Below are 18,430 nucleotides of genomic sequence, written 5' to 3'. Positions count from 1 at the left end.
CACCTAGATTATCAAATTTATTGACATACAGTTTAGGAAAAATAGTTCTGAATTTCTCTAATTTCCTCCTCATTAGTGGTGAGTTGACTTTCCATTTTTGATTATAGTAATTTGGTTTTTTCTTTCTTTTTTAAATGAGATTAACCAAAGGTATATTTATTTTATTGTTTTTTTCATAAAACTAACTTTTGGTTTTATTTATTAGTTCAAAAATTTTCTTGTTTTTGAATTTTAATTTCTCCTTTAATTTTTAAAATTACTAACTTGGTATTTAATTGGGGGTTTTAATTTGTTCTTTATTTTTTTAGTTGCATGCATAGTTGATTAATTTCCTCTTTATTTTATTCATGTAAACATTTAGATATATAACATATCCCTTAATAACTGCTTTTACTATATTCCATAAATTTTGGTATGTTATCTCATTGTCATTGTCTAGGATGAAATCATTAATTCTACCTACAATTTAGTATTAATTCATTCGTTCTTTAAAATGAGATTATATAGTTTCTAATTAGTTTTAGATCTATCTCTCCATGGTCCATTATTGCATGTGATTTTTATTGCATTATGGTCTGAAAAAGATGTATCCACTCTTTCTGCCTTTCTGCATTTGATTATGAGGTTTTTATGCCCTAGTACTCTAGTATAGGAGTAAAGGAAAATTGCTCTTTTTTTGTGTAGGCGCCATGTATTGCAGAAAAATGGTATAAGAATATCAATGATTTAGACTTCTTTATTGAGGATAGTTAACTTATACAATATGATAAAAGATTTGTGGAGCAAGTAAGCTCTTAATATCTATAAACAGGATCTTAGAATCATCATTTTCTTTTGAATAAACCTCTATTAATTAAACTGGAAAATTTTATGTTTGTCCTTTCAAAGTTCAAGGTCTAGATATAGCTATGCAGGCTCTCCTTTCACATCATATAGGAAAGTAGAAACTAATTAGTACAGTTATAGATGGTGAATATGGCAATATCATGTCTTTCCAGTGTCTGAAAAATCTGTTATTGGAAACTGTATCAAGTATATTCTATTTTCTAGAAGCAAAAGAACATTGCATTCAGTAATTTATTAAGAAAATGAAAAGGAGAATTTATTCATGAATAATTTCTGGAAATAGCCAAGATAGTGAAGGAATGATAAAGTGATATCTGCCTAAATTTAGTAAAATGATTAAAAAATATGACACACAAGTCAGCAAATGTCAGAATTAGTGCAATTTTCATGAATGAACTTTCAATTGATCTTGACTATAATGAATCATAGGGCCAGAACGTTTTTTTTTTTCACCCAGAGGTGATTAATGGAAAAGTGTTTACCACTTTAGTGAAAGATGTCCTGGCAAAAGGATAATAAATAAATAAACAAACAAAAGAAGGAACCAAGGAAGGAAGGAATGCATAAATAAATAAATAAACAAACAAATGGATGAATGAATGAATAAATAAGTAAATAAGCAAAAAAAAAACCCAAACAGATAAATAAACAGACAAACAAGCAAGCAAACAAACAAATAAATAAATAAACAAATGAATAAGAAATGAATGAATGAATGAATATGGGAATCCTTAAATACTGATTCTCCAGTTTTGTGGCTGACATTTCTATACTTGTATTGAATCTTATACTATTTCAGAATCTCCTCAATGAAATCCATAATCACCATTGAAACCTTGGTTGATATGCACAATTATATAATTTAGTGAGAAGGGAGCTAAACTCAATGAGTATCTAGAAAGTGTAAATGTATGGTAAAATGTACCTCTCACATCATGGCAGAGAAAGACATTTAATTTGAAATCTTATATATATATATATATATATATATATATATATATATATATATTGTCAGAGTTGTTCACTATTTTGAATGACTTTATTTTTGTTGCTGTTACTAAATGGGATGTTGTTTCCAATGAAGAGGAGTTAAGGAGATTTTAGCAAATAGTAAATTACAACAGAAGTTAGCCTGTTGATTAATTGATACTAACCTAGGTGAACCTGTAAAGACTCACTGTCTTCTAAAGTCACCTAAACAGTTCAAAATTATTCTGGCTTGATCTAGAGGAGCATAAAACATTTTCTCTGGGGGAGACAATGTATTGAGTGTGAGGTCAAGAGTGAGAAAGATTCAGATCCAAATCCAATCTCAAATTCTACCTGTATGGCTCTGGATCACTCACTTCTCTTTTGTTTTTTCTCAGTTTTTCTTTTTTAATTTTAAAATGAGATAATAATAATAATGATTCCCTCCCAGGGTTGTCGTGAGCACTTAGCACTCATTGGTATCATAGAAATGTCAACTTTAGTGTTCCATTGCCCACATAACCTCTTCTTTCTGCTCCCATGGCAACGCTTTAGCTGAGATTCTGCCCAACTCTTTCCCCTGACTGCATTCATTCCCCCTTCATTCTTCATTTTCCTGCTCTAAGAAACTTCATTAGTTTCTGCTCTGTTCAAGTCATTCCTCTAATCTTTTTGAGATTCGTTGAAAATATATCCAAGAATAAGAAACATTCTGCTTTATCCAGTATGGGTCCCAGGATTTGATTTCTTTATGGTGGACATGTGATGTTATGATGGGAAATATTCAACTGTTATTTTTCTCAAATCAATCAAACCAGTAAGCATTTGTTAACAATCTACTATGTGCTGGGTATTAAACTAAACTTCTGTAATAGAGTTTATATTAAAATAGTCTAGACCACAAGGAGTTTGCATGTTCTAGGAGAAGAAAATATATGTAAATATAAGTATCTGGAGTATGTAAGGATAATGAATATAAAACAGTTTGGAAGAGAATATCTTTATCTTCTGGGCAATAATAAAGAAAAGATTCATTTCAAAATTCCAACTTAAACTGGATCTTGAAGAAACCAAGGATTCTAAGAAAAGGAGGAAAGAAGGATAAGCATCTCTGGTATGGGGAATTGATAGTGAAGGCATTATGTGAACACATATGTGATATGAAAATGTGCTATGTGATATGAAAAGCAAGGAGGCCAATATACCTGGACTAGAGAGAATAGAGACTCATGCTTAATAATACTGAAAAGCTATGAAGGGGCTTGGCTGTCAAAAGGTTTAAAGCCTAGGGAGAGTTGTTTATATTTGATTCTAGAGGTCATTGGGAGCCTCTGGAGTTTATTGAGTAGAAGTTTGTTATGGGGAGATCCATAGTTTAGGAAAATGACACTAGTGAACAGTGAATTGGAAAGGAAAGAAACGAGTAAAAGTAGAGGAAATTGTGTTGTGCTTTTAATGATCCCAGAGCTTTCCCATATCTTTCCTTTACATAATACCATATTTTATTATTAGCATTCTCATGGTAAGACTCAATGGCTACAAATCATGAAATGTTGTGATTTAATAAGAATAAAATATACAGAGAACCCTAAAGGAGAAAAAACTATTGGTGGTAATAAATGAATTTCAACAGTTTACAAGTGATAACTGGGGTACAAAAAGAGAGTGACATTATGTGATCAAGCAAAGCTCCTACCAGAAAAATACACGGTCATGATAGTGAGAAGAATGAATAGCCGAAGTGCTGCATTTGGACCCAGAAAACATTAATGGGAATACAAGGAAACTTCTAATTCATTAAGTTGATGCATCATGGAAGATTTATGGAAAGATATGGAGAATATTTGCATATGATGAGCAGACTTGGCTACACAGTAATATGCCCAGATTGTAGTGCCTTTGTAGCAGGTACTGTCTAAGGCTCTGGTGTTTCAGGTACAAAAAAATGAAAAAAAAATCCCTGCATGAATAGCTTACAGAATGGGGAAAAGAAATATATTTAAAAATGTGCATGTATATCTGTGATAGAGACATATATATTCACAGAACATTCAAATACCAGATAATTTTGTAGGCATGGGACTACACAAGTGGGAAATCAGGAAAGGTTTCATATAGAGAATGCTTCTTGAGATGCATCAGGGCAGAAAAGAATTCTCTAGAGCAAAGGTGAGAAAGGTATATTTAAGGCACAGAACATTGGCAGTATAATAGCAATGAAATGGGAAATAGTTTGTCATATAGGAGAAACTGAGAGAAGGCCAGTTTGACTAGAATATGAATATGACACTGAGAAAATGTTCAGCAACACTGAAAAGGAACCAGGTTCTTCAGAGCTCAGTTAAAAAACTAAACAGATAAATGTCTATTTTACCCTAGGAAACATAAAGAAACCACTGAAGTTGAATAGGGAAATCATATGGTAAAAATCTATGCTTAAGGAAAATTACTTTTACAATAATGTGTAAACTAGACTTTGATGGTGAGAATCTGGAAGCAAGAAGACCAATCAGAAGAATATTCAATCTTCTCATCCTTACCTACTAACTTCCCTGATTTTCTTCAAGTTCTAGGTAAAAATCCTACCTTCTAGGGCAAACCTTTCCCAAACCATCTTAATTCTTGTGCCGTCCAAATGTTAATTATCTTTTTTTAATATTTATATATCTTGTTTGAATCTCCACAATAGTATGTAGTACAATGGGAGGCTCATAATAGATATTTAATAATTGCTTATTGATTTACTAGCTATTACAATAATTGATGATAGGTTATGAGGGTATGGAGTAGGGTGATATCTGTGTTAGTAAAAGAGAAGGAGCTGGATGTGAAAGATGTGAAACATTTGAAAACTGGTTTGATTAGATATATGAAATGAGGGGAAGTGAGGACATTGGAATAATGTTAAGGTTATACACTTATGAAACAGAAAAAATGGTGGAAATGTTGACAGAAATAAGGAAGTTTAGAAGAGTAAAGGGTTTGGAGGGAAACATAATTAATTTTTATCTTTATTTAGATGTTTCTTGTACATCCATCTTAAAATGTTTAGCATACTTTTGGTAATATGGGAGTGAAACATAGGAGAGTGAATTGGTAAAACTCATTGGGAAAGGTAGAGAGGCACTTTAAAGAAAGATGAAAAAGAGCCTAGCATAGAATCTTGGGTAACTCCCACAATAAGAAGTTACAGGTTCAGACCATTGTGAATCTCAACATAAAGTTGATGTAAGGCAACAACTTCATTTTGCATATAAGGAAGCAGACGTATAAGAACAACACGTCTTTCCCTTGATCAAATGGTTATTTTCATTTCCTTGTATATGAAAAATACATAAATAATTATAGATCATGGGATGCATACATCTAAGTCTTCTTGTGTGTCATCAGATGAGAACTGAGGTCCCAAGAAATTAAAATGTACAAATAATACATTTCCTGCAAGTCAGGAGAAATTTTTAATATAATTTGTCTAATAGACCTTGTATATTCTAAGCCTAAAACTATAGTACAAACTTTCTTAGTTCAACAAAGAAAAGAAAATGTTATTATTGTATTAAAATTTTGAGTAATACACTTTGGAAATGTCTCAGGCATAAATTTTCTATTTTAGAAGTATAGACAGCTCTGGCTAAATGTTGCAAAAAAATGGATGGAAAATTTAATAGGTATAATCTTTCTTATGCCATCAAAGTACATTTGTGAAGCAGGAAAATATTTAACTTTTGTTCTTTGAAATATTTTTATTAGATCTAAGATAGTTTACCTTGATCTTTCTAGCTGCATGAGAATGTAAATACTTGCATTCATATTATTTTTTTTCTTAAAAAAAGGCTAGAATTATACCTTTCTACTAGTAAAGGCTTACAAGGAAAAGTTATTCTAAACCCCATTTCATTAAAAAATGTTGAATTTCTGAATTTTGTTTGTTGTCCAAACTCAAAGAATACATATCAGTCTCCAGGCATTTTATAGAAAGAAATAGCATTTGGGTCAGTCATACATTGATCCTGTGAAGGACAAATAATGGCAGGCAGTACTTACAACAAAAAGAAATTTCAATTCTGTTTACCTCTTCAGCAATCCAGCCTGATGTCAGGTACCATTTAGGTAGGCCAATAATATTGATATTTAATGTCAGTTCTTATTCATTACTGCACCTTGATGATGCATAAGTTGCAACTTTTAGGTGTGGTGGGAGCTACAAAAATGCTGCCTGTGGTGATCAGAAAAAAAATAGAAAAATATAACAAGCTATTTTTTCTTTGATGCCAGAGTTGAGGTATTACCATTTTGTGCAGATTTAAAGTTTGCTCTGCATTTCTCAAATGTCATCATTATGGTAGAAAATATTTAGCATTCCATAATTTATAAAGTAGATGAATTACCTTTAACCCCATATCATAAGATAATAGATATGGAGAAATTTTATATGCATGAAAAATTTTACCCTAAAGTTAAAAAAATCACTGTCATTTTAATAATGATTCACTATTTTCCTAGTACTTTTACATATGTTTTCTTATTTTGCGCTCCCATCATTACTATGTGGTAGACAGCTTAACAGTTAAGTGGCCCTAGTCTTGACATCAGGAAGACCAGAGTTCTGTTCTAATCACTTAAATTCTTCTTCAGTTTGTTAAATTATTTTTTTAGGTTTTTGCACGGTGAATGGGGTTAAGTGACTTGTCCAAGGCCTCACAGCTAGGTAATTATTAAGTGTCTGAGGTCAAATTTGAACTCAGGTACTCCTGACTCCAGGGCCAGTGCTCTATCCACTGTGCCACCTAGCTGCCCCCCAGTTTCTTAAATTATTAAAAAAACAATACTGTTTATCCACATACTATACATGAGTAAAATGAGAAAGTAAGCAAACCACACAAAATTATTCAATCATAAGTTTTATAGTTTGTGTTGCGTGGTACATTAATCATGCAACAATTTATTAAATGTTTACTGTGTTTCTGATAAAAAGAGGTAAAAAAATTAGTCCCTTATCTCAAGCATGTGTCCAGGAATTATACAAGCTCAGAGACTGATTATGTGGCTTTGATTTCCGTGGGCATTTATATTTACCACCAGATTTAGCATAGCTCCACTCAGGGTATTATGAAGTGTTTATTTGTTTTTGTCAACATTTTCCTCTCATGACTTTCCTCCATGACCCTGACATCATCTGAGTTCTTAATATTCCTATATACAACAGTATATTAAATGTATATAATATAATTAGATCTAGAGTAGACCCCACTGGTTTGTTAATACCTTGGAATTGTCATAATGGCAATGAACTTGGTGATTCCAGTGTTGCAACTTGGAACTTTTTCTTAAGCTTGTAGTAACCTTTCCAACTTGTCACATTGTTGAGAAACACAGGAGACAGAGACAGAGACAGAGAGCGAAGAGAAGAGCAGAGAAAATAGAATAGCCTTTAGTCTTTATTACCTATATTAATATATATACATACATATATATATAAACTATGGATAAAATAATTACATAAGAATGCAACATGGTTATTGACTAATAGACATGTATTTTCATGATTTTTATAAGAAAAGAAAATAAATCTAGAGACTATTTCTGTCTTCATCTAATTTTGTTTTGCTATGGGAAATTTAACATTATCATTGACTAGAAAGAACATTTTAGAAGTTTTTTCTTTTTTTGCATGGTAGTTGAGTTAAATGACTTACCTAGGGTCACACAGCTAGGTAATTATTAAGGGCATGAGGCTGTATTTGAACTCAGGTTCTCATGGCTCCAGGGCCATTGCTCTGTCCAGCTGCCCCGAAAAAGTTTTTTCTTAATTACTTTTAGTTTTGTGTTTCCAAACACAGCCTATTTCTATGCTTATGCATCCTGCAGAATTCAACCTTCCCTTATAAAAGATAAAACATTGTTGCATAAATATAACTGCTACAATGGCTATCCTCTTCTTGGGCAAGCTACTTTCTCCCTCAGTAGTTTCCTCTGTTTACCCCCCCAAATAGGGAAGTATGGTTTATCATTTGTTCTTTGGGACCAACATTGTACAATGTAATTATTTAGAGGCTGGCCTATTTTGGTGTTCTTTTTCATTTATATTATTTTAACAGTAAAAGTGTTCTGGTTCAACTTATTTCACTCTATATAAGTTCATATAACTCAAGAAATTACTTTGTTTTTACTTCAAAACAGTTTTAGGTTTTTATGACTGTTTAAATTTGTTATGGTTCCATGAAGGAAATGTGACGAGATTTTCCAATCCCCAGTTCTCTTAATAAATTATGTAACTGCATAATTTACAAAGAAAAGGCACCATCGCACAGTGGATAAAGTATCAGCCTAAGAGGCAGGAAGAAGAGTGATTAAGTCCTATGTGTGACATATACTGACTTTATCACCCTGGGCAAGTAATTTACCCCCCTCAGCTATTTCTTCCCCTTCTTCTCCTTTACCCCCTGCCCAAATTCTAAGTTTACAAATTATAGAGAAGTTGAAGACCAGCATCTAAAAAGAAAGGTTTCATACAGGGAGACTGCTTATGGAATTTTCTTAGCAAGGATACTAGAATGGTTTACAATTTCTCTCTCTAGCTTATTATATAGATGAAAAACTGAGGCAAGCAGAGTTAAATGATTTGCCCAAAGTCACATAGATAATAAGTGTCTGAGGCTGGATTTAAATTCAGAAAACTGAATTTTCCTAACTTCGGGTCCAGCACTCTATGCACTTTGCTATGTAGCTGTCCCACTTAGAAAGGATACTTGAAATAAAAGAAGTTGGTAGAACTCCAGTCCCCAGTGGAGAAGTTAAATTGCGAGCCCCCAGAAGCCCAAGGCAGCAGACTTATGAACAAGCTAAGTCCAGTTCAGTGGGCAAGCTGCTAGCATCTGGGACTCCAGCACAGAAAGTCAGTGAGCAGGTTCCTGGTCCCCAGTATAAGTATCTTGAATCAATGCCCAATGTGGCTCAGGAGCAAATCTAAACTTTAAAAACCATAAACTAGTATGAAAAACAAGTAAGAAAGAGGAAAAAGTCACTGAGCATAAAAAGTTACTACAGCAATAAGAAAGATTAAACACCATGAATGGATATCAAGCCTAAAAAAGTCCTCTTTGATGAGCTAAAAAAATAATTTAGAAATCAAATAGAAAAATTTGGAAAAGAAATTAGAAGCCTGTAATACAGCCAATAGCTTGGAAAAGGAAGGGAAAAGACTGAAGAAAAAAATCTTTAAAAATAGAAAAAAACAACTAATTTAAAAATAGAATTGACTAAATGGAAAAGGAGATCTAAATGCACCCTGAAAAAAAATAATTGCATAAAAATTAGAATTAGGCAAATGGAAGCTAATAGTTCTTTTAAACATCAGCCAAACAATTTTTTAAAAAAATTAAAACATAGAAGAAAATATAAAATAATTAACTGTAAAATAGATCAAGGAGAAATGACTTAAAAATTATTGGACTACCCAAGATTCATGATAATAAAACCCATAATATATCTTTCAAGACATTATCAAGGAAAACTAGTTGTATATCCTAGAACCATAGGGCAAAAAGGACATTGAAAGAATCTACTCATCACCTCTTAAAAGAGATCCCAAAATGAAAACTACAAGTAATATTGTATCTGAATTCCAGAATTATCAATTCAAGGAAAAGATACTGCAGGCAGCTAGAAATAAATGATTCCAATATTAAGGACCCACAGTCTGGATTATAATAGACTTAGCAACTTCAACATTAGAGAATTAGAGGACCTGGAATATGATATTCTAGAGGACAAAGGATCTTGAACTGAGCATATATTTTTATGGGAAAATATGGACATTCAAATAAATAGGGGGGTCTTTCAACCCTTATTGTTGAAAAGATCAGAGGTGAACAGAAAAAAAAGATCTTCAAATATAAGACTCAAGAGATGCATTAATAAGGTAAACAGCAAAGGAAAACAGGTTATTCAACAAAACAAAACTGTTTATGTGCCTCCATGGGAAGATGAATAACACTTGTAATAGTTGAGAACTCTAGCTCTGTTAGAAGTGGTACACTTAGACGTAGGGTATAGGCCTAAACTTATTTTAATTTTATGAATAAAAAAATAAGGCATGAAAAAAAGGATTGTACAAGGAAAAGAGGGAAGGGAAGAAGATTAGAATAAATTACATCATATGAAGAGGATCAAAGCACCTATTTTACTAGTAGAAGGAAAAAAGGGAGGAAGTGAGAATGCTTGAATCTTATCCTCATTGAAATTGACTCAAAGAAGAATATCATATAAATTATCATAGGTTTCTAAATTTATCATACCCTACAGAGAATTAGGAAGGGGAAAGGAAAAGAAAATGGAATGGCAGGATTGATAGAATAGAGAACAGAATGGAAAGTAGAAGTAAGGGAAGAAAAGGGAGAAGAAAAAGAAGGGGAGCTGATAAAGGGAGAGCAGATTGAGGGGAGCTGGTTAGAAGCAAAACACTGGTGATAATAGATAAAGTGAATGGAAAAAGACAAGTACAAATGGGAGAAAAATAGGACAGAGGAAATGCAAAGTTATTCACATAACTGTGAATGTGAATGAGTTGAACTCTCCTATAAAACAGAAGTGGATAGCAAAGTGGTTTAAAATAAAAAGTCCTACAATATGTTGTATATAAAAGAAACACATTTGAAGCAGAGAGATAAGCACAGGGTAATGGTAAAAGATTGGAAATGAATATATTAAGCTTCAATTGAAGTTTTTAAAAAATATCAGGGTAGCAATCCTGATATCAGAAAAGCAACAGCAAAAATATATTGAATTCACAGAGATAAGAAAGCTACATGTGGCTAAGTGAAGTAATATCAATACTAAATATATACCAAGTCCCGAGTAGCATCCATATTCTTAGAGAAGTTAAATGAGTTAACAGAAGATATAGACTATAAAAATATGCTAGTAGGGGCCTCAATCTCCCTCTCTCAGAATTAGATAAGTCTAATCACAAAATAAATTAGAGAAGAAGATAAGGAAGTGAATAGACTTTTAGAAAAAATTAGATATGATAAACCTCTAGAAAAAAATGTAAAGGGGTTTGAAAGAAAGATACCTTTTTCTCAGAGGTATATAGAATTTACACAAAAATTGACTGTGGGGGGTGGCTAGGTGGCACAGTGGATAGTGCACCAGCCCTAGAGTCAGGAGCACCTGAGTTCAAATCTGACCTCAGACACTTAATAATTACCTATCTGTGTGTCCTTGGGCAAGCCACTTAACCCCATTTGCCTCACAAAATCCTAAAAAAAAAAATTGGATAAGTTCATAAAATGTGGATAAGTTCATAAAACCCTGACAATCCTTTCAGATCATTTTGCGATGAGATTTATGTTTAATAAAGTGTCATGGAAAGATAGGCTAAAATTAATAGGAAACTAATCAAATTTGAAAGAATCAGTGGATAAAACAAAATAAAATCATAGAAATAGATGATTTCATTCAAGACAATGACAGTAATGAGAAAATATACCAAAACTTCTGGAATGCTGCCAAAGTAGTTATTAGGGGAAATGTTATATCTATAAAGTTATTTCAGTAAAATAGAGAACAAGAAGATCAGTGAATTTGGCAGACATCTAAAAAAGTCAGAAACAGAAGAGATTTCCAAACTGGACTTTCAGGATGGAGCCAAGATGTAGTGCAAAGTTGGGAAACTCCTGGAACTTTCCCCAAAACATGTTTGAATGAAGCCTCTAAACAGATCCAAACTCCACAGAACCCTCCCTCTCCCCACCCCACCCCCCAAAAAATCCAAATGAAAGAACTTTTCAGTGAGATAAAGGAACTTTAAGAAAAGGTCTGTCTCATGTGGGTATAGCTCAGTAAAGGTGGGAGAGCTGGAAAGCCTCTTTTAACCACAGTATGGCTCAGGTTCCAGCAGATCCTGGCAGAGCTTGATTCCCAGCCTGGTTTAGCTCCCAGCATGGCTAAGTTCTTGGCATGGCTCAGCGTACAGCTTAGTAGGCCAGTAGTGAGAGTCTAAAATTCAGCTTGGAGACCTAAAATTGAGCCCCAGAACACTTATGTAGCCTTCGGCTGCCCAAGAGCAGGGAGCAAACTGTTGACCAAAAGCCCCCAGCATAGAAAGCTTGAGTCTATACCCCCTAACAGGAAAAGAGCTCAATTATGAAAATTTGTATTCAATTAAATTGGACTTGTAAGAGGTATTGGACCTGAAAATGTGTCTAAAATGATTGTGATGTAAGGATGCTTATGACTTTTGAGAATTGTACTTCTATCAGGACAACTGAAAAGAGTATACATTTCATAGAGGGAGTGGGAACAAGACAGTTATAAACGAATTAGAACATGGGAAAAAAAGAGAAGGTGAGGTATAAGTGAATAAATAACATTACATGAAGGGGCATAGATGTGACTCAAGGGGAGAATAACATATATTCCCAAGTGAGTTTAGAAATTTGTCCTACCCTATAGGGAACTATGGGGGGGTTAGGGGAAAGAAAAGGGAAGAAGGGAGTGATAAAAGGGAGAAGAAAACTAAAATCAAAAGTTTTAAAAAAAGAGAAAGAAGAAAAGGAGAAGGGCGGCTAGGTGGTGCAGTGGATAAAGCACCTGCCCTGGAGTCAGGAGTACCTGAGTTCAAATCCAGTCTCAAACACTTAATAATTACCTAGCTGTATGGCCTTGGGCCCCAATTTGCCTTGCAAAAACCTAAAAAAAGGAGAAGAAAAGGAAAGTGTATTGATAAAAGGGAACACAAATGAAGGAGACTGCAATCAAAGGCAAAGCAGTGAAGAAGAATAAGGGGAAAGGATAGAGAAAATATAAATGGGAGACGAGGAGATGGAAGAAAAAACAGTAATTACACTTGTGAATGTAAATGCGATACATCTTCCCATAAAAATGGAAGCAAAGAGAAGAGTGGATCAAAAACGAGAATCATGCAATTCATTTATAAGAAACACATTTGAAGCAGAAAGATGTACACAGGGTAAAGGCAAATAAGGATAGAGTAGAATATAGTATGTTTCAGCTGAAGGAAAAAATAGGGGTAGCAATCCTTATCTCAGACAAAGCAAAAAGCAACAATAGATCAAATTAAAAGGATAAGGAAGGAAGCTTCATCTTCCTAAAAAGTTCTACAGAAAAGATATAATATCAATATTAAACCTATATTTTATAGGTGATATGCTATTCAAATCTTTGAAGAAAAAACTAAAGGTGTTAGAGAAAGAAAAATTATATTAGAGACTTCAACAACCTTTCTCAGAATTAGATAAATATAACCATAAAATAAATAAGAAGAAAGTTAAGGAATTGAATAGAATTTTTGAAAAATTGAATATGCTAGACCTCTAGTGAAAACTGAATAAGGATAGGAAGTAATAACGCTTCTTCTCTGTGGTACATGGCACCTATACAAAAACTGACCACATACTGGGCACAAAAACTCTGAATTAAATGCAGAAAGACAGAAATGTTAAATGTATCCTTTTTGGATCATAATGAAATGAAAATTACATGCAATAAAGAGCCGTGGAAAGATAAACTAAAATTTATTAGAAACTAAACAACATAATAGTAAAAAATGAGTGAGTCAAACAACAAATCATAGAAATAGTCAACAAGTTCATTCAAGACAAAAGCAATGATGAGGTATCATACCAAAATTTGTGTGATGAAGCCAAAGCATTAATCAGGGAAAATTTTATATCTCTAAATGCTTATATGCATTAAATAGAGGAAGAGGAGATCAATGAATTGGGTGTGCAACTAAAAAAGCTAGCAAAAGGAACAAATTAAAAATGCCCAATTAAATATCAAATTAGAAATCCTGCAAATCAAAGGATAAATTAATAAAATTTAAAGTAAGAAAATTATGGAACTAATAAAACTAAAGAATTCATTTTTTGAAAAAACCAATAAAATAGATAAACCTTTTGTTAATTTGATTAATAAAAAAAGAAAATCAACTACCCGTATCAAAAATTAAAATGGTGAAATCACCGCCAATGAAGAGAAAATTAAAGTAATAACTCAGGTCTATTTTGTTCAACTGAATGCCAGTACATTTGTCAATATAAGTCAAATGATTAAATATTTACAAAAAATATAAGTTGCCCATATTAATAGAAGAGGAAATAAAATATCTAAACAACCCCATTTCAGAAAAATAAATTGAACAAACCATCAATGAACTCCATAAGAAAGATCTCCAGGGCCAGATGGATTTACAAGTGAATGCTACCAAACATTTAAATAACAATTAACTCCAATTCTATATAAACTTTATGAAAATAATAGGTAGTGTCCTGTCAAATTACTTTTATGACACCAAGATGGTGCTGATACCTAAACTAGGAAGAACCAAAACAGGCAAAGAAAATTAGACCAATCTCATTACTGAATACTGAAACCAAAAATTTAGATAGTTTTAACAAAGAGATGACAGCAAGTTATTGCTGGGATAATATACTATGATCAGATAGAATTTATACTAGGTAGAGAGGGATGATTCAATATTTGGAAAACAAGTAGCATAATTGACCATATCAATAACAAAGCTAGAAGAGATAATATGACTAGCTCAATACATGCTGAAAAAACATTTGACAAAATATAACACTCAATCTTATTAAAAATACTTGAGAGTTTAGGAATAAATGGAGTTTTCCTTTAAAAGATATGTCTATTTAAAAATCGTCAACAATTGTTAAATGTCTGGGGGAGTAGCCAAGATGGCTGGGTGAAGGCAGCATTTCCTGGAAACTCCTCCACCTCAAAACTCCAAAAGCCATCAACTTATGATTTTAGTCAAAATTAAGAGTAGCAGAACCCACAGAAAGACTGTGATACAATTTCCCATTCCAAGATAACTTAGAAGTTCCATGGGAAAGGTATGTTTCATCAGGACAGTGGGAGGTGGGGGTGGACAAAAAGCTGTGATTTCAGCACAGTGCAACACAGCCCAGGGATCATCAGGAACCACTTGAAGGGGTAGTGAGAGAACTCTCCTGCACCAGATTGAGTGAGGAATAAGGAGCACCAGCCGAACATCCCTGTGGTGAGAACCTGCAGCAGGAATCGAGGAAGCTAGCCTGTACCTCCAGAAAACAGTCCACAGATGGTAAGGGGGTAGGGGGAGACTGAAGAAATCTCTCTGTTTTCCCTGGGACAGGACTGTAGTGTAGGCTCACACTCAGATCCAGGTTGTAGTTTGGGCTTCCATACTAAGATGGCTGAGCAGGGCCTTCCTCAAAGCCCCAGGGCAGAGGGGATGCCTGTGGTCATCTACATATCAAAGCTCAGGCAAGAAAGCAAAAACACTTGGAGGAATAAAGGTCCCAGTGGGATGTCCCCCAAACCCCCCAAACCTTGGAAGTGTGGTAAATTAGTCTTAGGCTGAGGAAATGAGGAAACAAAAGAAAAAGAAGAATCTGACAAAAGAAAATTACTTTGCTCCCACGGAAGATTCATAAGGTGACAAATTCGAAGCTTCTGTATCCAAAGCCTTTAAGAGAAATGGAAAAATGGGATCAGGCTATGGATGAGCTCAAAAGACTTTGAAAAGCCATTAAGAAAAGTGGAGGAAAAACTGGGAGGAGAAATGAGAATGATGTAGATAAATCATGAAAACCAAATCAGTAGCTTGATGAAAGAAATAAAGAAAATTACTGACGAATATAAACGTTAAAAACAGGTTTAGGGGGCAGCTAGGTGGCACAGATGATAGAGCACTGGCCCTGGAGTTAGAAGTACCTGAATTAAAATATGGCCTCAGACACTTAAAATTGCCTAGATGTGTGACATTGGGCAAGTCACTTAACTCCATTGCCTTAAATTTAAAAGAAAATTTAAAAAAAAAATTTGGGCCGACTGGAAAAAAGCGAAATAAAAGGCAAACGAGGAGAGGAATGTCTTAAAAGGCAGAATTGGTCATCTGGAAAAGGAGATAACAAAACTCTCTGAAGAAAATAACTCCTTCAAATGCAGAATGGAACTAAAGGAAGCTGATGACTTTGAGAAAAATCAGGAAGAAATAACACTTCCAAAAAAAGGTCAAAAGTTGGAAGAAAATGTGAAACATCACATTGGAAATACAATTGACCTCAAAAGCAGATCCAGGAGAATTAATTTAAAAATTATTGGGCTACCTGAAAGTCATGACCAAGAAAAGAGCCTTTTTCAAGAAATAATACAGCAAAACTACCCTGAGATCTTAGAAGCCTAGGGTAAAATAGAAATTGAGGGAATTCACTGGTCACCTCATGAAAGAAATGCTAAAAGAAATGCTTCCAGGAATATTATAGCCAAATTCCAAAACTCCCAAGTCAAAGAGAAAATTCTAAAAGCTGCCAGAAATGAACAATTCAAATACTGAGATTCTATAGTCAGGATTACACAGGATCTGGCAGCATCTACATTAAGGGCTCTTAGGGGTTGGAATATGATATTCTGGAAGGCGAAAGATCTTGATTTACAGCAAAGTATCAACTACCCAGAAAAACTGAACATCTTTTAGGAGAAAAGATGGACTTTCAATGAAACGGGAGACTATCAAACTTTCCTATTGAAACAATTAGAATTGAACAGAGTTTGATCTTCAAGTACAGTCTTCTGGTGAACCATAGACAGGGTGGATGAGAAGGACTAACTATGAGGAACTTAATGATGTTGAACTGTACTCCTCTATGGAAAGAAGATATTGGTAACTCATATGAACTTTCTCATTTATAAGAGGTGTTAGAAGGAGTATATATAGACAGGGCACAAGAAGGAGTGGAATATAATGGTATAATATAGTAATAAGATGGAGTCAATGGGTAATATATGAAAGTACTGGAAGGAAGAGAAAAGAGAGGAAGAAGGGGCTAAGAAATTTCACATTAGCATCAAGAAAAACCTTTTTCAATGGAGTGGAATGGGGGAAGGCAAGGGGGAATGAGTGAGCCTTCTTTTTCATCAGAAATGTCTCAGAGAGGAAATAACATACACACTTAATAGGGTATAGAAATCTATTTTACTCTAGAGAAAAAATTGAGAAGAAAGGGATGGGATAAATGGGAATGTGGGGAGGGAAGGGGGGAATAGGATATAGAAGAGAAGGAAGATGGTGAGAGATGCTACTCAGATACAACACACTTTTGAACAGGGTCAGGATGAAAGGAGAGAGATAATATAATAATTGAGAGAAGGGATTAATAGAGTGGAAGGAAATCAGCTAGTTAAAGCAACTGTGGGAAAAATATTGAAGCAGCTTCTCTGGTGGATTTATGACAAAGAAAACAATTCACCCCAGAGACAGAGCCATTGGAATCTGAACACAGATTGAAGTACATTGTTTGTTCTCTCTCACTATTCTTAAGGTTTCTCATCTTGTGTGTGTGTGTGTGTGTGTGTGTGTGTGTTTGTGGGGGGGGTATGTTTACTGTTAGAATAAGATTATTGTATTAATATAAAATAAACCCCCCTAAAAGAACATAAAAACAAGTATTAAATGTAATGGCAGTCAACTAGAGACATTCTATTTTTAATTGACATTTTATTTTTAACAATTACATGTCATGAAAATTTTTCAACATTCATCCACATGCATATACGTATTTTTAAGTTGCATAATTTCCCTCCATTCTCCCTTCCCTCTCCCCTCCCCTCAGTGGTGAATAGTGGTGAATATTGTACATACACATTTGTATTAAACATGTTTGCAAATTATTCATTTTCTGTATGAAGAATTAGGATTAAGGACAAAAGAATGAAAACCATGAGAGCGAAGAAAACATAAAACAGTTTTTTAAAAAATAATGAATGTTGTGTTCATTCAGATTCTGTATAGATTTTGGTTTACTTTTAATTTTTTTTCCCTCTGAATGTGGATGGCATTGTCAAAACAGATTTCCCAGGGTTGTCCTAGATCTCTGAACTATTGAGAGGAGTGCATTCCTCAAGGTTAAATAACTCACAATGTTGTCAATGTGTTCAATGTTTTCTAGGTTCTGCTCCTTTTCTTCAGCATCACTTCTTGTAATTCATTCCATGCTTCTCTAGAGTCTGGCCATTCATGATTTCTTAAATAGAACAACAATTCCGTCATTCCCCAATTAGTAGGAATCCCCTCAATTGCCACTACAAAAAGAGCTGCTATGGATATTTTGGACCATGTGAGAATTTTCCCATTTTTTATGATTTTTTCTGGATATAGGCTTAGTATTGATATTGCTGGGTCAAAGAATAGAATATGATCAGCTTTATTTATTATTCTTTGACCCTTCAATGAGGAAACAAGATCTAATCATACCCATATCCTCTTAAATTCAATCTCTTGAATTATATTTGATCCTTTAATTATATTAAGAGAAGTATAATTCTCAAGAGTTATAAGTGTAATATCTCCATTTTAGGGTTGTATACAATTTGATGTTCTTGACTAACATTTGTTTTGTTTTGTTTTGTCCTTCCTCTTTTCATTTACCTTTTTATGCATCTCGTGAGTCATGCATTTGGTCACTGAATTCTCTATTTAGTTCTGGTCTTTTAGTTAGGAATTTTTGTAACTCCTTTACTTCATTGAATATCCATCTTTTCCCTGACAATATATGCTTAATTTTGCAGGGTAGTAAATTCTTGGTTGTAA

The 18,430-nt window shown here is 33.7% G+C and overlaps 1 protein-coding gene across 1 annotated transcript in view; it reads left to right on the top strand.

Annotated features, from left to right (window-relative positions):
• SPAG16 (sperm associated antigen 16) overlaps nt 1–18,430 on the top strand; it is a 1,328,678-nt gene that overhangs the window by 872,343 nt on the left and 437,905 nt on the right. The gene's annotated exons all lie outside the window — the stretch shown is intronic.

The sequence above is a fragment of the Macrotis lagotis genome, chromosome 6 (genome assembly GCF_037893015.1).
Source record: "Macrotis lagotis isolate mMagLag1 chromosome 6, bilby.v1.9.chrom.fasta, whole genome shotgun sequence".
Lineage (NCBI taxonomy): Eukaryota > Metazoa > Chordata > Mammalia > Peramelemorphia > Peramelidae > Macrotis > Macrotis lagotis.
This window is presented reverse-complemented; position numbering and strand designations above follow the sequence as displayed.